Source organism: Eubalaena glacialis, chromosome 8, assembly GCF_028564815.1.
Source record: "Eubalaena glacialis isolate mEubGla1 chromosome 8, mEubGla1.1.hap2.+ XY, whole genome shotgun sequence".
Classification (NCBI taxonomy): domain Eukaryota; kingdom Metazoa; phylum Chordata; class Mammalia; order Artiodactyla; family Balaenidae; genus Eubalaena; species Eubalaena glacialis.
Window position 1 is genome coordinate 107,108,396 of NC_083723.1, and position 19,285 is coordinate 107,127,680.

General features: G+C 42.7%; 1 long non-coding RNA gene across 2 annotated transcripts in view; it reads right to left on the reverse strand.

Moving 5' to 3' along the window:
- The window catches only part of LOC133096464 (uncharacterized), a 196,216-nt gene extending 178,363 nt beyond the window's left edge, over nt 1-17,853 (reverse strand). For both annotated transcript variants that reach the window (XR_009701781.1, XR_009701782.1), the window contains exon 1: nt 17,437-17,853. This is a non-coding gene — a long non-coding RNA (uncharacterized LOC133096464). The remainder of the gene's footprint in view (nt 1-17,436) is intronic.
- Nucleotides 17,854-19,285: the final 1,432 nt, after the last annotated feature.

Consider the following 19,285-nt stretch of genomic DNA (forward strand, 5'->3'; position numbering starts at 1 on the left):
GGATCAAAGTCAACATGCCCAGAAGTGGGACAAACAGACATTGTGTGCCTCTGAATATGATGAACTGAGAAGAACACAACGTCCCCTGTGCAGCATTTCTGCCAAAAATGCAAAACCTGAATCTAAACATGACGAAACTTCAAACAAACCAAAATTGAAGGATATGCTAATAATAATTGGTTAGCACTCTTCAAAACTGTCAATGCCATGAAACACAAAGAAAGACTGAGAAACTGTTCCAGATGAAAGGCGACCAGATGCAATGTATGGCCCAGGATTTTCTTCCTATAAAGACATTTGGGGAATAACTGATGGAATCTAAGATCTATACTTAGATAATATTATTGTATCAGTGGTAATTTCCTGATTTTGAAAAAGAATAAACTTAATAAATAAGGAGAAAGAAAAGGAAAATTTGGCTGAGAATGCATAACCTGCATCTAACGACGAGGAAACTTCAGACAAACACAAAAGGAAGAATTTTCTACTATTTCCCAAAAAAAGGCACTATATTCTTCAAAAAATGTCGATCTGATAAAAGACAAACTGTAGAAATATTCTAGAAGAAAGGATAGTAAACAGATACGACAAGTAAATGTAATATATAACCCTAGACTGGATCTTATACCACAGGGGAAAAAATGTTATAAAGGACAGTATTAGGTCAACTGACAAAACTGTGATATGGATAGCAGATCAGATGAAAATATTTTAACAACACAAATTTATAAAATAGTTACTGTTGTGTAAGTGAAAATTCCTGTTCTTAGGAAATACACACTAAAATATGGGTAAAGGGCCATGATATATGTAACATTCTCAAATGATTCAGAAAAAAATATATACACATACACACATACACATACATAAATACACAGCAAGAAAATATGCACAAATGATAAAGTAAATGCGGGAAATGTTAACAGTAAATGAATCTAAGTAAAAATAGTTTTTCTTTGCATTATCCTTGGGTTTTTTCCAACCTTCTTCATTTTTAATGGTTCATCCTCTAAATGAAACTACTACTCAGAATTACCATAAAATAAAGACCAACAATCTTCAAAAAGAAACTACGCTAACAGTTACTGCTTAAATATTTTAACAATAACTGTATTTCCTAAGTGTTCTCTTGAGAGGTAAGGAGTCTCAAAATGGCCATGCTATATCCTAAGGAAAACACAACTGGAAAGAAGCTGAAACGTGCAAAAGAAATTCTATCACATGTGGCTAAGATCCCAAGCTTCTCTAGAGTCAGGCTACCTGGCTCTGAACTTGGGCTCCAAGCCCTGAGCTTTCCTAAGCTTTGATTTTCTATAAAGTGGGAATGATGATACTATCTATTTCCTAGGGCTGTTGTGCAATTAATGGAATAATAGGGGAAAAAAACAACACATTTTAGCAAAGTGCCCAACACATGGTAAGCCCTCATTAGTATCATTACTATTATTTCTCCTTTGTATTGTAACATATCTGCCACAGGGTAATGGGGCTTTTGGTAACTAATTACAAAGAACACCAGAGAAGAATTCGTTTTTATCCAGCACCACACAGTAAAGATGCTCTGACTTTAAGGCCCAGTTTTTAAGGTAGAACAGCCCCTGGAGCGAAAAAAAGTCCTCTATCAAATTCTCATGACTTGATGAAAATATCAGTTGAAAAGATCCCATTCTTCCCCATCTTATTTCTGTTTCCCAAGTAAAGTTATGATCCAAATTTTATCCTTTCGACCAGTCTACAACTGACCACAGTACACCTCCCTTGGCAAGTTACCTCACTGGTATACCCAATCTCCCGGAAGCTTGTAAGCTTGCTTAGCTTACTTATCACATCGTTCAGTCTCACAGTCCTCATCGACTCTGAATGAATTGATAAAAATCAAAATTCTTCACCTGCAAGGTCACACCCTAGACACCCAAACAAACCATGCAGTTTCCCTCCTCTTGAAGGCCTGCCTGAGCAGTCAGCGCCTTCCCTCCCTGACAGGAATGTAACTACCACTGTTGACATGTTAACTTTCCAGAAGCATCTATCAATGGTGGACCATCTGTCTCCATTAACCACAGGATGCCTAATGGACACTGGGAGCAATTCAACACTCATTGATTAATAAACATTGGCCTTCAAGAGAAACAGCACTGAGTACCAATCAATACCTTTGTGTTAATCATTCAAAAACAGAAAAAAAAATTGTGGCTGAGTTAACTCAAATTAAATTTAAACTTTCATGCAACATATTTCAAAACGCTTCGAAAGAGTAATTTTTAAGCATAAATATCAAATTCACCATATAATTACATCAAAACGATCACACGAAATAATCAAATTACTATCAAATGGAAATAATTTACTAATAACAGATTTCTAGTACTTATTCACTACGGCTTTCTTTTAATCTTCATATAATCTTCAGTAAAACCCAAGAATCTCTTTTAAAAATAAAGAAAATAGCCAGCCCTTATTCCTAAATGTTCATTTTCTCTTAGCAGCTTTTTTAATGTACTTATCTTCTTTCATCATCAAAGGCAGCATGAATATATACGCAATGTAAATTCTGCGTCCCCTTTGCCATCTTCTGTACTTTTCTACTGAAACAAACTACGAAATTCTCTTCTTGTTTCCCATTCTTAGAGGAGGAAAAAATTATTAAAGAGGAATAAACAAACTCCTTCTACATCTTCCTTTGTGCTTCCTCTATGGAATTCCCAGACTTTCTGGATACCAGACCCCCACCAAGTCCCTCCTCTCCACACCAGCAGTTCCTGAAAAAAATATATTCTTACACCAAGAACATCTTTTTCCATTAAGTGACACAAACATCAAACTTCAAAATTTAAAAGATAAAAAATTTCCTCCATCAGGTCTCATTCTCCAAATTTCTTTAAGACATAAAGAGAAGTATTGTCCTACACCCTACACGGTTAATAACAGTACCAATGTAAGTCTATGCTTACTTACTATTTATTTTTGAATAAATAATATGTTCAAAGTTCAAAAGGTAAAAAAGAGTATTCAGGGAAAAGTCTCCCTGTCCTCCAGCTACCTACTTCCTTCTCCTAAAGGCATGAAATGTTATAGTTCATTTTTTATCCTTCCAGAGATGTTCTATCTATCCATCCATCCATCCATCCATTCACAGCTGTTTATAAATTCTTCTTTACACTCTTCTATGCCTTTTTTTTTTTTTTTTTTTTTTTTAATTTATTTTTGGCTGTGTTGGGTCTTCGTTTCTCTGCGCGGGCTTTCTCTAGGTGCGGCGAGCGGGGGCCACTATTCATCGCGGTGCGCGGGCCTCTCACTGTCGCGGAGCAGAAGCCCCAGACGCGCAGGCTCAGTAGTTGTGGCTCACGGGCCTAGCTGCTCCGCGGCATGTGGGATCTTCCCAGACCAGGGCTCGAACCCGTGTTCCCTGCACTGGCAGGCAGATTCTCAACCACTGCGCCACCAGGGAAGCCCCTATGCCTTGTTCTTATCTAAGATTGTATCTTCAAGGATCTAGCATATCAGAATACAATGAGCTTCCTCCTTCTATCTTAATGGCTATACAGGAATTTTAAAATATGTAGAAACCAGTTTCTGTGGCCCTATTCTCTTGTCCCACAAATTCATTAAATATGCATTGTGCCTGACAAGTCCACCTGATTTTAAATAAATAAATAAATACACATTCCACCCCCGAATGTAAATATTTTCTATATACTAGACCATGTTGTTATATCAATGCAAAACTTGTTGGGTGTGATAATTGTATTGTAGTTGGGTGTGATAATTGTATTGTAGTTATACAGAAGAATGTCCTCTTTAGCAGGTATTTAGAGGTGAAATGTCATAGTATCTGCAACTTATATTCAAGTGGTAAGCAAAATAATACAAATGTATATACCACATTTGATTCAAAAACATACATACACAGAACATGAGGCAAATGTGGCAAAATGTTAACAACTGATTAATCTAGAAGAAGAGTAAATAGGTGTTCACAGTACTGTTTTCCTAAAGGTTTGACATCTTCAAAATAAAAAGGGAGTAAAAAGGCTCTGGTACTCCCATAGGGTCCCCTCATTTGCTACCTAAGAACATAAAATTGTCATTTCCCAACTCCCAGGCCTATGTCCTAACCTAACCCAATCTCATCCCTCGTATTCTCTTCCAAAAGAAAATTAAAACAAGTTCTTTAGCTATTCTTAACTCAAACTGCTCAAATGTCATGGCTCCTTGGGGTCTTCCCCTACTGCTTGAGTCCTTCTCCCTTCTCTCTCCTTGTCTAGCCACTCTTTGGGGCACTCAGACATTTACTGCATCTTTTCTCGGCCTAAGCATTGGGAACCCAGTGAGAGAGTAAATACCTAGAGGATGAAGCTCTGGATGAATAATCCTTTTGTAATTCCCACAGCACCCAGCTCAAAAAGTGTTTATTGAAAGAATAGGTTTCTACAAACAAAGAAGGGCAAGGGAACCACCGCTAAGCAATGAGGGAAAGGTCTCAAAGCTCAGTCTTCTTAGAAAAGCTTCTCCAGTCTCCTCAGCTTTTCCTCCAGTATGTTATGAAAACTCATCTCATCTTTCCTGTCCTTTCAGATTGCCACAACTGTCTACGCTCTGACACAAGGACAGATTATCCTACTGAGAATGGAAAAACCTGTTCCACAATCCCAAATAAAGCAACTCTAGAAGTTAGAATAGCCAATTCTCTTACATTTTATTTATTTGACATTACTCTCTAACGCTGTAATAAACTGTCAACAATTTGGAAAAAAAAAAAAAAAGCACCTCTCAGTCATCTGTCTATGGAATATTCCTGCATGGTACTCTCCCACCAGTTTGAAACTAAGGGAGACCAGCCTCTGAATGTGTATTTACTTCAGTTAATCAAGGTGATGCCAGAGGCGGCTATCATGTTGACTAAGACAACAACCTGTGTCTAACAACAATACACTTCGGAAAAGTTGATAATAGGAAAACATACAAATGACACCTACTAAAAAATAGGAGCGCTTCTTCTTGAAATAAGACTCAAATTGAAATTGCACAAATTGAGATTTTACAAATGTAAAATAGGAAGATTCTAAATCTATTTCGTTTTTCTCACCTGAGTACAAGTCACAGACCTGGAAGAGATCTTTAAGTTCAACCCTCCAAAAATGAGATCCAGAGAGCTTAAACACACAGTCCAACACCCCATCACTAGCAAATGAAAGTCAAGCTAGGTTTAGAACTCATATACTCTTCCCAGGCTTCTCTGTCCATTTTACCTCTAAATTTCATAAATTTAACTTTCTGTCCAAAAAAAGCAGAGTGGATAGGGAAGTGGAAGGCCTAACTGTGGTCAGCTATGCCACTAACCAGGTGTGTAAAATTAAGTAAACTGTCTCATCTACAGAATAAGAAGACTAAATTAAATTAGCTCTGAAGCCCCCGCAGAGCTAGAATATACTCTGATCCTTGACAGTGGCATAAGTAATAGTTGTGTATTTAACACAAATTTGATGCAGTCACATTTTTTATACCAAACTTAGTTACAGCTTAAGCAATTTAAAAACATTATTGTAACCCAAACCACATCTTTGTTTACCAAAAATTTCAAAAATACAAAGAATCCTGAAATTCATTATCTATATGATTATTATCACCTGAATTTTGGCAGGATGTCCTTTAGCACAAAATTTAAACTTCAATCTAAAACCTGTTTGAATGCTTATTTAAATATCCTAAAGAGTTTGGGAAGTCATACATTTCACATATATTTTCCATTCAGCATGGCATCCGCTGTATAAACATAGTCAAATCTTCAGAAAGAGTCTGCACCAGCATCTTGTCATAGTAAAACCTGTCTTTGGCTCTGGGCTGCCATTTAGTCAGGCTAAAAAAGTGCCTGTGGGAACTGTCAGCTGTTATTGGCTATTCATACGGTGAATGGGAAAGACAAAAGGGAAAGGAAGAACAAAAGAAACAGAAAAGAACCCAAGAAGGAAAAAAAAAAAAAAGGAAGGAAATCAAGAGAGTAAAGAACATGGGAAGACAGAAAGAAAGGAGATAAACAAGGAGAGGAATGGCCCAAAATGGCTTGTCAGTACCCCTAAGGCCACAGGGTGCCGGCATCCACAAGCCTTTAGACAGACTGCAGACACCTTTAAGTGTTCTTGTTTGTTTTCTTTTTTTTTTTAATTATTTATTTATTTATTTATTTATTTATTTATTTATTTATGGTTGTGTCGGGTCTTCGTTTCTGTGCAAGGGCTTTCTCTAGTTGTGGCAAGTGGGGGCCACTCTTCATCGCGGTGTGCGGGCCTCTCACTATCGCAGCCTCTCTTGTTGCGGAGCACAGGCTCCAGACGCGCAGGCTCAGTAATTGTGGCTCACGGGCCTAGTTGCTCCGAGGCATGTGGGATCTTCCCAGACCAGGGCTCAAACCCGTGTCCCCTGCATTGGCAGGCAGATTCTCAACCACTGCGCCACCAGGGAAGCCCGTTTGTTTTCTTTTGTTCAGTTCTGGACAGAAAGTTTGCCCAGAGAAGACATGTTTACTTGTGCCTGCTCCTAGTCTCCACATCGAGGATCAGGAGGATTCCAATGCATGAACAGTAACACAGAAGAAGCCATGATCCAAAATACACTACACTGTTTACCAGGAATGTCCAGGACCTGACATGTTCCTGATGAGTCATTTTTCCAGAGCTTGTATCTCAACTCTGAAAGAGCACAATGATCCAAAAAGATGTTTTACCAAGTACTATGTATATTTATACAAATGCAATTCAGTGCTTTCAAGCAACTGGTGCTGTCCAGAGACAACAACGAAACACAGTCCGAAGGAGGGCATTTCCAGTCATATCCTCTGGATGCCACTGCAGCCGTTCCTCAACCACACGGGCCCCTTCCTCAATCAAAGGGCTGGGACCTCGGACACAGAAGGAGCCTAGGCTATCAGGCCATCATCATGCTCCCCACACACAAGCAAACTCAGCTATTATAAGGCATGGTTTCTTATACAGATGATCACTTTAAAAATCTTTTTAAAGCAAATCTGTTGTTGGAAATATTTGTTTTTTAGGATCTCAAATGATCTTCTATTACGAAAAATATGTATCTTCAAAATACTCTGCAGTTGACATGAAATGACTAAACAGATTATTGATTCACAAAGCTAATGAAGTCTTTGTTCCAAACTGCTAGTTAGGTAGTAACAAAGATATACATACGGCAAAGGGCAAACTCCTCTGTTCCTTTTCAGAAGAATTAAATTAATAGCAGAAGGCATCTTAATTTTGAACCCTTTAAAAGTTGGAGCAAAGGAGGATTTTGGTATCTTTTTCCATAAAAATAGGAGAAGCCTGCATAGTAACTTCAACAACTAAAAGGCATAAAATAGACAACACATTTCAAAGATGAAATCCAAAGAAAGGCTATGAATGGCATTTTATTTAAAAATACTTTTTACCTGTTGCTATCAAGTACCTGCGTTTTCAGGCAATAATCACTAAAGACTGAAAAGCCCTCACAAATTCTTTTGGGGCAGAGCCTACAAAAAGTAGGTATTACATAATTTTGAAGAGCTAAAAATTAGAAAAAGCTGAAAAATATTAGTGACACTAAGGACAAAGCTAACGAAGTAAGTGTTCCTAGTATAGCTAACAATGATTAATCTCTCTGGAAACACAGAAAAACAAAAACAGATAATCGTAGGTTTTTAGAAAATGGACAATATGTGCAATGAATGCATGATACATCAGTATAAAAGCAGAAAGCAAAACAGTTGTCAATGGCCTTGACAATGAACAGATAAGTGTGGTTGTGAACATTATGAAAAGATTCAGTACTAACAAAAATTCCCCTGCAAATAGGAAACAGGCACTCAAGGTCACAGACCATGTACCATTTTGCAAGAGAAAGACCTGGGGTAGCATTTTTTTAATGAGTTGTACAAGAATTAACAGAAGTATTAAGCAGGTTCCCAGAAACTCCCCTAGTGGTCTAAATCTCGCCCAGTGCCTCTATCATGGAGATGAAAGAAGCAGAAGAATCTTCCAAATTGGGGGTCAACAACCCTTCCAAACTGGAGTGTTCAGGTTCAATTAATTTCCAGGTGTTCTGATGTAGATACTACAAGTATGGAGAAGGGTGCCCTCAAGACCCATCCCTAACTTCAAGGAGTCCCGGATCTCCTGATCCTGGGACTCAGAAGCAACGCCCCTACACTGAGGCCAGTCTTGATTAACATGGATCTTTCAAAAAGCTAAAGTACTCCTTTGAGGGTTTACCATCCTACCACAATGGGAAAAAACTCAATCACAGCACTTTAGGGCCAGAAACAGCTTACTCCACATTCCACCAAGCCCTCATTTTACAGACAAGCAGCCTGTGGCACAGACTTGGACACTCTCCCAAGTTCTGTACCGAGTGGGAACTAGACCCCAGTGGAAAGAATATAGAGCCCCTAGCACAGCATCCAAAGAGGCAGGTACACACTAATTATTATTAGAGATAGTAACACTATTCTAACCTCAATACTCTTTCCACCGAACTAAATAAGATCCGTCACAGCACAGATCTAGAAGGAAAAGGAAGAAGCACATGGAGGTAGGACCATAAAGGACATCCACGGGTGACTTCGGTCAACTAGAGGCCAGGCACCTGGCTGTCAGAGAAACAGAAATGTCAGAAGCTGGAAGACAGGAACCTCAAGAGATGTGGGAAGACAAAGACAGATGTTGCCAAGTGCTAGTGTGTTGTGTCTTAACTCCCTAAAGCACAGGAAGTTTTTCAAAGGTAGTGGGGGTGGGGATGGGGGTGGAGAACCAATGAAGAGAGATGGAGGGTGGGGATCACACAGCTGCACCTCCCTCCCTCTGGCTGCTCAGTGAAAATGGGCCCACGGGCCTTCCCCAGCAGTCTTGTCATGTAGACCGCCAATCCCAGCCTCAAACTGCCAAGTCTAAAGAATCCAAAACTGCTTCACAGATTCAGTTACGAAGATTATACCACAGATATTCGAGTCCAGAAATGACTGCAGATCTAAATAGCAAATCACATGCAGTTCTTTTCAAAGAAATCAGCAGTAGATCAAAATCTAAGGCTGCATCCATGAAATATAGTCTAAAATCAATTATATGGATGCTAAATCAACTCTAAGATTTAATATGCAACCATTTTATAAAAGAAGTCAGAAAATAAAGAATTTCAAGAAAAAATTAAACTGCTAGATGTGCAAAGCAGGGAGATTTCGTGGCCTCAGCCCAGCTTTGTGGCCTGTGCTACACAAATGATGTTTCCTAATCCATAAAAAACATCCATAATAAGGACCACGTGTGCCTTCCAGGAATTTGATTTAAACTAGTTAACGATCATAAAGCAATCTAAAATTGTAAGCACTGCATGAATTCTGGGCATAACTTTGGAAAGGCATTTGATTTAAGTCAAGTAATAGCATCTGGTGATAATTTGAAGGATTCACCGGAAATGAAAAGGAAAACTCATTAATTTATTTTCTAACAAAAGAAACCTGTGCTATTACCTAGCCTTGACATACCCACAATAAGGTTTAGAACATTTAATACTCAAAACCTTTCATTTTCATCCTCCCATTCCTTACTCCTTACCCATTTCTTTTTTATTTCCTTGCTCTCAGATAAGATTATACTTTCCCCCAAATCTTACTATTCTTTCTTCTCCAATAAATTCACTCATATTAAAATGTACTGTCAAACCTCACTTCTAGTCACTTCAGCCTGGAATCATTCTGACTCTGGGAGTCTAGTTTAATCTGGAATGCTTCCAGAGCACCACCTGTTAGAATGCCTTGGCATCTCCATGAACCCCTCCCCTAAGTCCTCCCCCTCAATCCTCCCCTTCTTCCCCCTCCACCCCGACCCCAGCCTAGCAAAATAAACATATACTCTGGGTGAGAACAGTGTGCTTGCTCTGCGAGGGCTGCTTTAACACATCTCCTGGCATCTCCACTGCCTTCCTACCAGATTCCAGCCCCAGAGCCCCTTCACTGAGAAACTGCAGAGCCTCCACTCTTCCCCAAAGTCCTCAAAATAGGGAAGGGCCGTGCCCTGGCTTACTCTTCATCTCCTGATGCGTATCTCATTCCTGCAACCAGGAGTCTTCTACGAGGCAGTTATCTTCAGAGGACAATGCCCAGGTTAACGCTATCAGAACCCACTATGGACCCACAGACTAGCTTTAACTAGGAAAAGAACTGCATCTCATAAAAACCATTTATTTAGTAAGTTCACAATTATCTAATGTGATATATCACGCTCCATAGCTGTATATTAAGAGGCACTTGGTTAGATTTGATACCTAAACATTTAGGTTTAGGGAGCAGCAAACAGTTTTGTCATTTAATAACATCAGTAATATTTCAATATGTTTTAACTGGAGACTTCCACTATTGGGTTAAGAATCCCAATGTGAGTTTTAACAGACTCAGAGTTTTTGCAAAATATATGGGATTCTGAAGAAACTCTCAAAATAAAATTAATTTAATCCATTTTAAACTTTTAAACCTCGGTTTGCCATATAGCAATCTTTAAATGAAATAATTTTGCAGAAGTCCAAGGGTAGGTGCTACAACTTGAAAAGGTAGAAAAAACAGGCATAGAATCATAGAACTTTAGAAGAGATGATCAAATCCTATGGTTCTCAAAATGTAGTCCTCTGACCAGCAACACCAGCATCACCTGGGAACTTGTAAGAAACGCAGATCATTAGGCCCACCCTAGACCTACTGAGTCAGAAACTCTGGGGTGGGTTCCAGCAATCTGGGTTTTAACAAGCCCTCAGTGATTCTACACACACTGAAGTTTGAGAACCACTGACCCAATCCCACCACCCCACTGATGAGAAAGAAATGAAGCTTGCAACTTCCTTCAATTCTTACACCAAAGTTAGTGACCAAGGTCACTAAAGACAGTTCTCAATAAACCTTCAAAACGATTCTTAAACTATACACCTAAATCCAAGTAGCCACACAGGATCTTCTAGGCTGACTACATCTTGATCTACCACAAGCAGCAATTCTTATATCACTGTTAAATACTTAGGCAGATATAAATTTTTTTTGTCACGAGTAATTCACATTTAATACCTAAAAAAAGACTTCACATTATTGGCCTCCCCACAAAAGCAACAGCTCAAATCTCATAGGCTTTCTTATTTATTCGTTTGGTTGGGTGGGCTAACTTTTGTTGCTGACAGCAGTGGTGGGTTTTGTCTTGTTATGGTTGTGTTTGGTTCCGTTTTGAGGGCAACAGCAGGGACACATGGTTGATAGTTTGTTTTTGGTTTGGGGGCTCCCCACTACCACCACCAAAGAGGTTCATACACCAAAGGCGTTTGAAAGCAGTCATAAAGGACTAAGAGGCCAGAAACTGCTAAAAGATCCCCCTCAAAAAACTTTACATTTTACCTTGGAATGTATCATATGATTTTTTTAGACAACAGATTTATATTTTCAATTATGTTTTACTTACCCTAGTTTAAAATTAGTTTTCATATGTGCAACACATAGTGGCAGAATGATAGGAAGCTAGCCTGTGTCCTAGGAATGATGACAGGGCTATAATCCAGCCACACATAACCCCATAAGCTAGGTAAGTCTGACGCACAGCACTGAGAGGAGAGTCTGTATCATCTTCTACAAGTACCAGACCACATATGGGGCTGCGTCATCAACCCACCAATATAGCATCTACCACGTGAAATGAAATCTATAATTTTCTGCTTAGGGCTCTCGCTCTAAACAGATGTTTGATGTATCTCATACCTTTTTATATAAATATTTCAAAGTCTGGTAGTGGTTATCTGCACAACTAAACATCTGTTTCTATTTACATTTTAAAATATCCTCTTTGAGACGTTTATCACTTGGGTGTTAGGATTACCACAGACTGAGATTTAGAGGTTTAAAGGTTTCCATTCCTGTTTCTCATATAGAAGCTGTTTTCTCAATGTCATGCCATACAAGAGCTATTTTCAGTTCTCTTTTCAGACTCTATTAACATATATAATTACCTTCGATTTCACAAACCAACTAACATGGCTCAGCGCATGACTATTTCTTTGAGGAAGAATCACGGACAAGCGCACAAAGCAACAGAAACAACTACCTCGATTTGATTTACACTTCCAACCCCCTCTGTGTGACCTGAGCGCCAAATCTTCTTGTGACTTTATTTTTCTCTGTCATTAATTAGGGGTAACAATTCCAGCTATATATATACTTACAGAAGAGGAATCAAAGTCACTGAGTTAAGGAGAGTGCCCCTGGAGAGACTGCATTCATTCCTCGGAAGAATTGTAAATTACAGTGTAGTTATTGATTCTAGGCCTCCTCCTCAGCTCCACAACACACCCTCTGAGGCTAAATTAGAGGGGTTAAATTATTTGAACGTTCCTTCATTCAACAAATATTTCTGAGCACTTGCTATGTGTCAGGTACTATACAAGAACATTGGGAATATAATAGCCAGCAAGACAAACGTAGCGCCTGCTCTTCAGAAACATCTTAAGGAAGTGTTTGGTTTTTTTTTTAGGGAAGTGTTGATTAAGCTCACAGGACTTCCAATCCGTTTATACACCAAGGGCTCAATTCCATTTGATTTTTTAAATAATTACTCAAAATCATAATGACTCATAATCACTCCACTCTGCTCCTAAAAATGGGAGACCACATGAACTACATGAAAAGCCCACAGAACACACAGACAGATGCTCTACAATATGAAGGCCTTACAAAGGTCAAAAATATCACCCTGGCAACACCTTATAATCTATGAACGGGAAGCATGTTGCCATGCCCTATAAAATGAATTAAAATTTTTCTTTTAAAGGCAGAACACTGTAAGCTAATGTTTACCTATCAAACACTAGACTTAAACCTAAGCAAATCCTCTATAACTGTGCTGTCCAATGCAGTAGCCACCAGCCACTTGTAGCTATTTGCATTTAAATCAATGAGAAGTTCAGTTCCTATGGCACACTAGCCACATTTAAAGTGGCTCACTAGCCTCAAATGCTTAGTGGCTACCACTTATAAGTCGTTATACATATATCATTATAAGTCCTTTCTATCATCCCAGAAGCTCTATGGGACAGTGCTGCTCTACAAATACTTCTGCGATACTAAATCTGAAAATTACAGTGTAATGAAATGTGATGACGCATCCGTACTCTGCTACTACACATAAAAAGCATGTTCATCGGTAATATAGTGCCACTTCTTTCTTCCTAAGTAAGTTGAAAAATGATAATGTTGAACATCTCTCCCAGTGTACATGAGTAAACAATTGGCGAATTGAGAATAAAATTGGGAAACAAGTGAAAAGCTGATTACATTTAGCCCCTTCCTTCCTATTCTTTTTACTAGAATGTGTTGGTGGTACTCTGAATTCTCTGTGCAAGGACGTGTGCTTTTAGCCTAGTAGCTAGCAGACGTGAGGACAGTTAAGAATGAAGATGGGTGATCAACCCAAATAATGCAACTCAAATTCAATTTAGACTGACGCAACAAACTTGGGTGCCTACTGTGTGCCAGTGATACACAGATAAACAATCACCATTCAACCTTTGATGAAGTCAATTTAGTAGAGGTGTCCAACGTATAAATAAAAACAATATATGTTGTGAAAAGTGCACTGAGACAAGTACGTGCAAGGCATAAAGGTGACACAGGAGGATATTTTTAAATGTCTTCCGAGGAGAAATCAGGGGAAATTTTCTAAAGGAGGCACCCTAGGAGCAGAAGACAAAGCTGTGCAAAGGAACAAGTGGTTTGGCAATGCTGGATTAAAGTATCTTTGGTGGTCAACTGGGATGGAGACGACAACGGAGGGAGGGAGATGGGGTTAGAGAGCTATTTCCATGCCAGAACGCGACACTCGCGGTTATGTCAAGCTTGCCCTGGTGGGTCTATAAGCTTTCCTCACCAAAACTGCAAGTAACGTGAAAACCAATCTCAAAAACTTGATAGGTAATTTGCCTATGTCTGCCGTACAGCTAACAATATTAGACAGCAATCATTAGTAGGAATAAAGAGATGTCTCTTTGTTACACAGTACCATTTAATAATACGTATTGGTCACAAAAACATTGTAATTGGAACTCTTTGTTTTCAGGGGAAAACCTCTGTTGCCTGTGAGTTTTATTTGGAATATCCTTAGAGTATATATCAATGAACACATTTTCAAAACAGATGGATTACCCCCGCATCTAAATATTCCCAATAGGAGTTTATCTGACAGAGAAGCAAATGAAATAAATAAAAGGAGGACGCAGAAGCAACACTTCTGTACTCCAGACCAGAGTAGTTGCTTTTTCCTCCCAAATTTTCACAACAAAACTTCTGCTACTCTGTATACTGCCTTGCACTTTCTGCTACAACCAGCCTATGACCAACAAAATTATATCGTGTCCAGCAACCTAAAGGACTTCTGTGGCTGCTCAGGTAAATCCTTGGGAAATTATCTGCATCTTCTGGACTCTCCCCTTCATTTTACACGTATGTTCAAGTCTCAAAACAAAACCAAAAACTTCCATGGAATCAGTTCTCTTCAAATTACTGGGATCCTCTCTCCTCTCTTCACAATAAACTTCTAGAAAATGTTAGCAACCTAGAGGCCTTAACGAATTTACCAAGCGATTCTCCTCCCTTTGGTACAAGCAAGACTTGCAGATAAAAATACATATATAAATATATGTAGATAAACTGGCTGGTCCTTAGGCAAACACAAAGTATTCCTATTCGCATGAACACGTGGCCCTTAGGTAAAGGGAGATTTCCAGTGCAGCATATGTAATGATTGAAAGAATGGGTTCTGGAGTAAGCCTCCCTGGGTCCTAGTTACGGGTCGTCACTGACCAACTCTTAATTAACCTCCTGAGCTTCCATTTCGCCAACTGTAAAACATGGGTTACAATGTTTCATCAAGTATGTCCCCACACGTCTGCACAGAGTTAGCCCTATCTAGTGACAGATCAATACGTGTTAGCTATTTCATCCCTAAAGACGGATGGTTTCACAGCTATCTATTCCATCCAGCAAGCTAGTTACCTCCGTAAGTTCTCATCCCTCACCGTGCATCAAAAATACTTAGGAAGATTTTTTTTTTTTCCAATACACTATGTTTAGGACCTATTTGGATTTGGTTTCGATTGGGCCGGGCATCGGAGTTCTTTCTAAAGCGCTCCAGTTGCTTAAAACGTGCAGCCTGGATTGAGAACCACATATAGGTCTCTATATGACCACCGATACACAGGCCGGCAAAGTCTGTTCGATTTCTAACTGAATCAGCGCAGGCCGGCCCCCCAACCCGAACGGACCAGGATCGCCTAGATGCTGTGACGACGAACTCAAAGGGCGGTGGGATTTACACCCACGTCCGCATACTGCTCACCGAGGATCAACTCCCAGAAACTCCACCAGATGCGGCCTTGACACCCGGCGCGGTCCGGATCTGTCTGGGGCACACGCCCCCTCGCCCCTTTGGCGACAGCCCCCCGCGGGCTGCCGGCCCTCCAGACGCGTGCGTCACCGCGCCCTCGCCTCGCGCGCCCCAGTCCCCTCCCGCCCACGGCACGTGACTCGACACGCGCCAGCTGCACGCGGGCTCCATCAAAACAAAAACAGAGAGGGCTGGCCGGCCGGGCAGCGGGGGCGCGCGGGGGCGGCGGGGAGCGGGCGCGCCCCCGCCGCCACTGCCCGGCGCCGCGACCGCGCCTCCGCCGCCCCCGGCGCCGCCGGCCGCGCGCCCCGGCCGGCCGGGGGCGGGAGGGCAGAGGGCGCCACCCTGTTTACAGCCGTCGCTCCGGGCCCGGGACCCCGCCCGGAAACGGTCTCCCGGGAGAAGGCCCTGGCGTACGCACCCACCCGCGGCCGGGACGCCGGCCCTGCGTGGGAGGCTCCGGCCGCGGCTCGGAATAAAACCGTCGCCACGGCGCTGGGGTCGGGCCCGCGCGAGTCTCCGCTCCTCCTCGGCCCGCCGCCCACGGCTGCTTCGTGTCAGCCCCGGTCACGACTCTGCTACGCACTTCACCCCCATCTCTCAGCTCCGGCGCTTCCGCAGACCCTCCTCACGTGGCCGCCTCCTCCCGGCCCCGGCACTCCCTCACGACTGGGCTGCGGACCCTGGCGCACTTCGGGACCCCGAGCTGCTCCCACCCAGAGGAACGTCACCCCTCTCGGACCCCCCCAACCCACATCTTCCGCCCCGGGGGCGGGGGTAGCCACAAGCTGTCAGAAGACTAGTTTTCCACATGACGAAGCTCACCCCTCACCCTTACACATCTCCACTCACCCTTCAGCCTAGCTTCGAGCTGAATCAGATATTTAAAACGGGGTGGGGGGTGGTCTTGATTTTTCTCCCTAATCGGAAAAAAAAAAGACGCAGCTCTGCCCATCCACTCGCTTTAAGACTCCCCACGTCGTCCCACCAAATGCAAGACATGCCCACCACACACCTGCTACGCCACTCGCTCTCTGGAAACCTGGAGACCCACCCAGCCCGCCTTCTGGAACCTGCGCCGGGGGGGCGGGGGGGTGTTGGAAGCGACGCCGTCCGGTTCCCTAAAGTAAGAGGGAGTGAGAGGTGAATCAGGCACCCCGGCCCCGCCCGGGAGAGCGGTCCTCCGGTCCCCCAGCTCCAGAGCACAGCACTGCATCCTCCGTCCCTCTCGGCGGAACGAGGGAGGTGGCCAAAGGCCTGGGTGCCAGGGGCTGTTTTTGCCTTTAGAACTCAGACACCGCGTCCTCTACGAGCACTCCCCCCCACCCCGCCCCCCGCCGCCGCCGCCTTATTTCTGGTCGACAGCAAAGGTAGGGTAGGTGGGAGAAAGGAGCGAGTGCTCTCGAGGTTCGGGATGTTAGTCTCCGCGGAGTGAAGAGGTGGGATCTCGAAATGGAAACAGTCTCCCCCCTCCCTCCCCTCCTCCTCCTCCTCTTCTGTTTACCTCAAGTTTGAATTTTATCTGCGCAACATTAGCTGGAATGCGGACATTGAAAACACACACACACACACACACACACACACACACACTCTCTCAAACCGGCAGCAGCTCCGGAGGAGCCATGTGGCATCAAGCCACCTCAAAGGGGAAAAAAGTGCTCTTAGCAACACAAACATGGCGAAATCGCCTCGGCATTCCCGGATAACGCCACAACCCCTACCTTCCCTCGCGCGGCTCGCCAACATCCCGGCCGGGACCTGCGGCCCCTTCCGGGGAGAGGCGAGGGACCCCGGGGAGTCCCAGGGTGGGACCGCCGGGCGTGCGAAAGAGGAAATAAGAGTCCACGGTGGAAATGTTTCTGCTGGACCATCGAACCCTCCGCCTCGCCAGCAGCGAGAGGATGCCTTGCTCACCTCGAGAGGTCCAAACGGAGAACAAAATTCCCATACCAAAGTCCGGCTGGGCCGGCTTTCCCCACCCTCCAGAACTTACCTTGGGGCTGAACACACGCTGCTGCTTAAATCCCTTTCTCTTTCCTTCCTCCGGAGCGAGACGCAAGGGGGAAAATGATGCGCATGTATATTTGTAGAACATATTCTTCTAGAATGCCCCTTTGGTCATCACGAGGAGCGATGGAGGCTCCGGAGACAGGTGCAGTGCTGGCCGAGGCTGCCGGCTAAAAGTTGTTCTCTTGGCGGTGGGCAGCGGGGTCCCCGGGCCGGGGCTGGGGACCGGGTCTCCCTTCCCCCCCGGCGTCGCCCACTTCCCGCGGGCTGCTGCTGCGTGCCGCTCGGCTGCAGGGGAGGTGGCGTAGTTTCTCTTCCTCCCACCTCTTCTCACTCACTTGTTTTTGTAGCCGTGGGCTCCCCTAATGCTTTCCTCTCCACAATGTTGTTTCATTATATCATGTCCATCATGTGACACCGGAGAGGCCTCTCTATGGAAACTTAAAGGGCCTCCCACGTGACTGCAGCAGCAACAACAGCAGCGGCAGGACTGGCGGCAGCGGCCGCAGCGTTTCTACCACCACCCACCGAGAGCCCCTCGCAGCATCCCGGAGGGGCTTCTGGCGCTGCAGAAGCCCAGATAAGTGAGCCACAGCATCCGGGAGCTGTGGCGTCTGTGCGTGCGTGTAGCCTTTGCTCATTACATAGGAAACCGAACAGAAGGAGCGTCCTTAAATCCTTTCCTACAGTCACAAAACCCACGCTCTGTTAAAATTACATTTCGTGGCTCCTACTTTATTTTCCCCAAGAGCAATGAGTTTTGTATCGGGTCCGATTAAATTTTACCAAGGGAAAAAGAAAAACTGGATTTGTCCCTCTGCGAGTTCAGCCTGCTCTTGAGTAGATCAGAAATGACAAAATAATAACAGAAATAGAATCAGGCATCTGATACATAATTACCATCACACCAGCTTTAAAGCTTTTCTGGAATTACATTCCTCCAGTAACTGTGTTGATGATGCTTGCAGGAGGCAAATGCAATGCAGTTTTTCTCTTCCGCAGCTATATTAGGGCTTTGTTGCTGACAACAGTAAAAACTTGTTTGTGTCAGGAAGTGAGGTACGACGATATGACCTGGAAGGTACAGACAAAACCAAAGTGGCAGTTTTTGCATTACTTTTCTGACCACATTCTTTCAAATGGTGAGAAGCAGCTGATCTGCTGTAAAATGCGTAGTGTGTGTTTGGTGGGAAATCAAATAATCAGAAAAACACATTTTCCCCTTAATCATTGTGGACATGCTAGACACTAGAAATTACATATAGATTTACATATACATGTATATGTGTGTATAGAGAAAAAAGTAAAGTGTATGCCTTTTTATGATATTTTGAACCAATGATTTTGTCATCATTTCTAGCATTTAACTGAAGCATTTAATAAAAACTTTGAAAGACTTAAGTCCAGTGATGTGGAAACTGTAATATCAGTTTTGAGTGCCTTCAGTGTTATTGAATCACAACCCCCAATCCTAAATCTCTGCCTTAAAGATTGGGTGGACCATGAGATTTTATCCTGTAAATCTAAGCTAAATGGTTTTTCTATGTTTTAGTTCATGCTTTTCCATTTATAAGGAAAACTCCCTGTCGGTTTGGCAGAATTATGAAAAACTTTATAGGAAACTGAAGAATGGAACGGAAGATCATCCTTTCTTTTTGGTTTTGCCTTGACTGTATCTCTTTCCAGCTCATCAGTTTCCCTCATCAGCCATGATGTATGATCTCCACTACATCCTTTCTGATTCCTTAATATGTCCCCCAATATTTACCTTCCTATCTAACGCCTAATTCTTCTATCCCTTTCCCCTTTTCTGCCTTTGCCTCCCAATTCAGCCC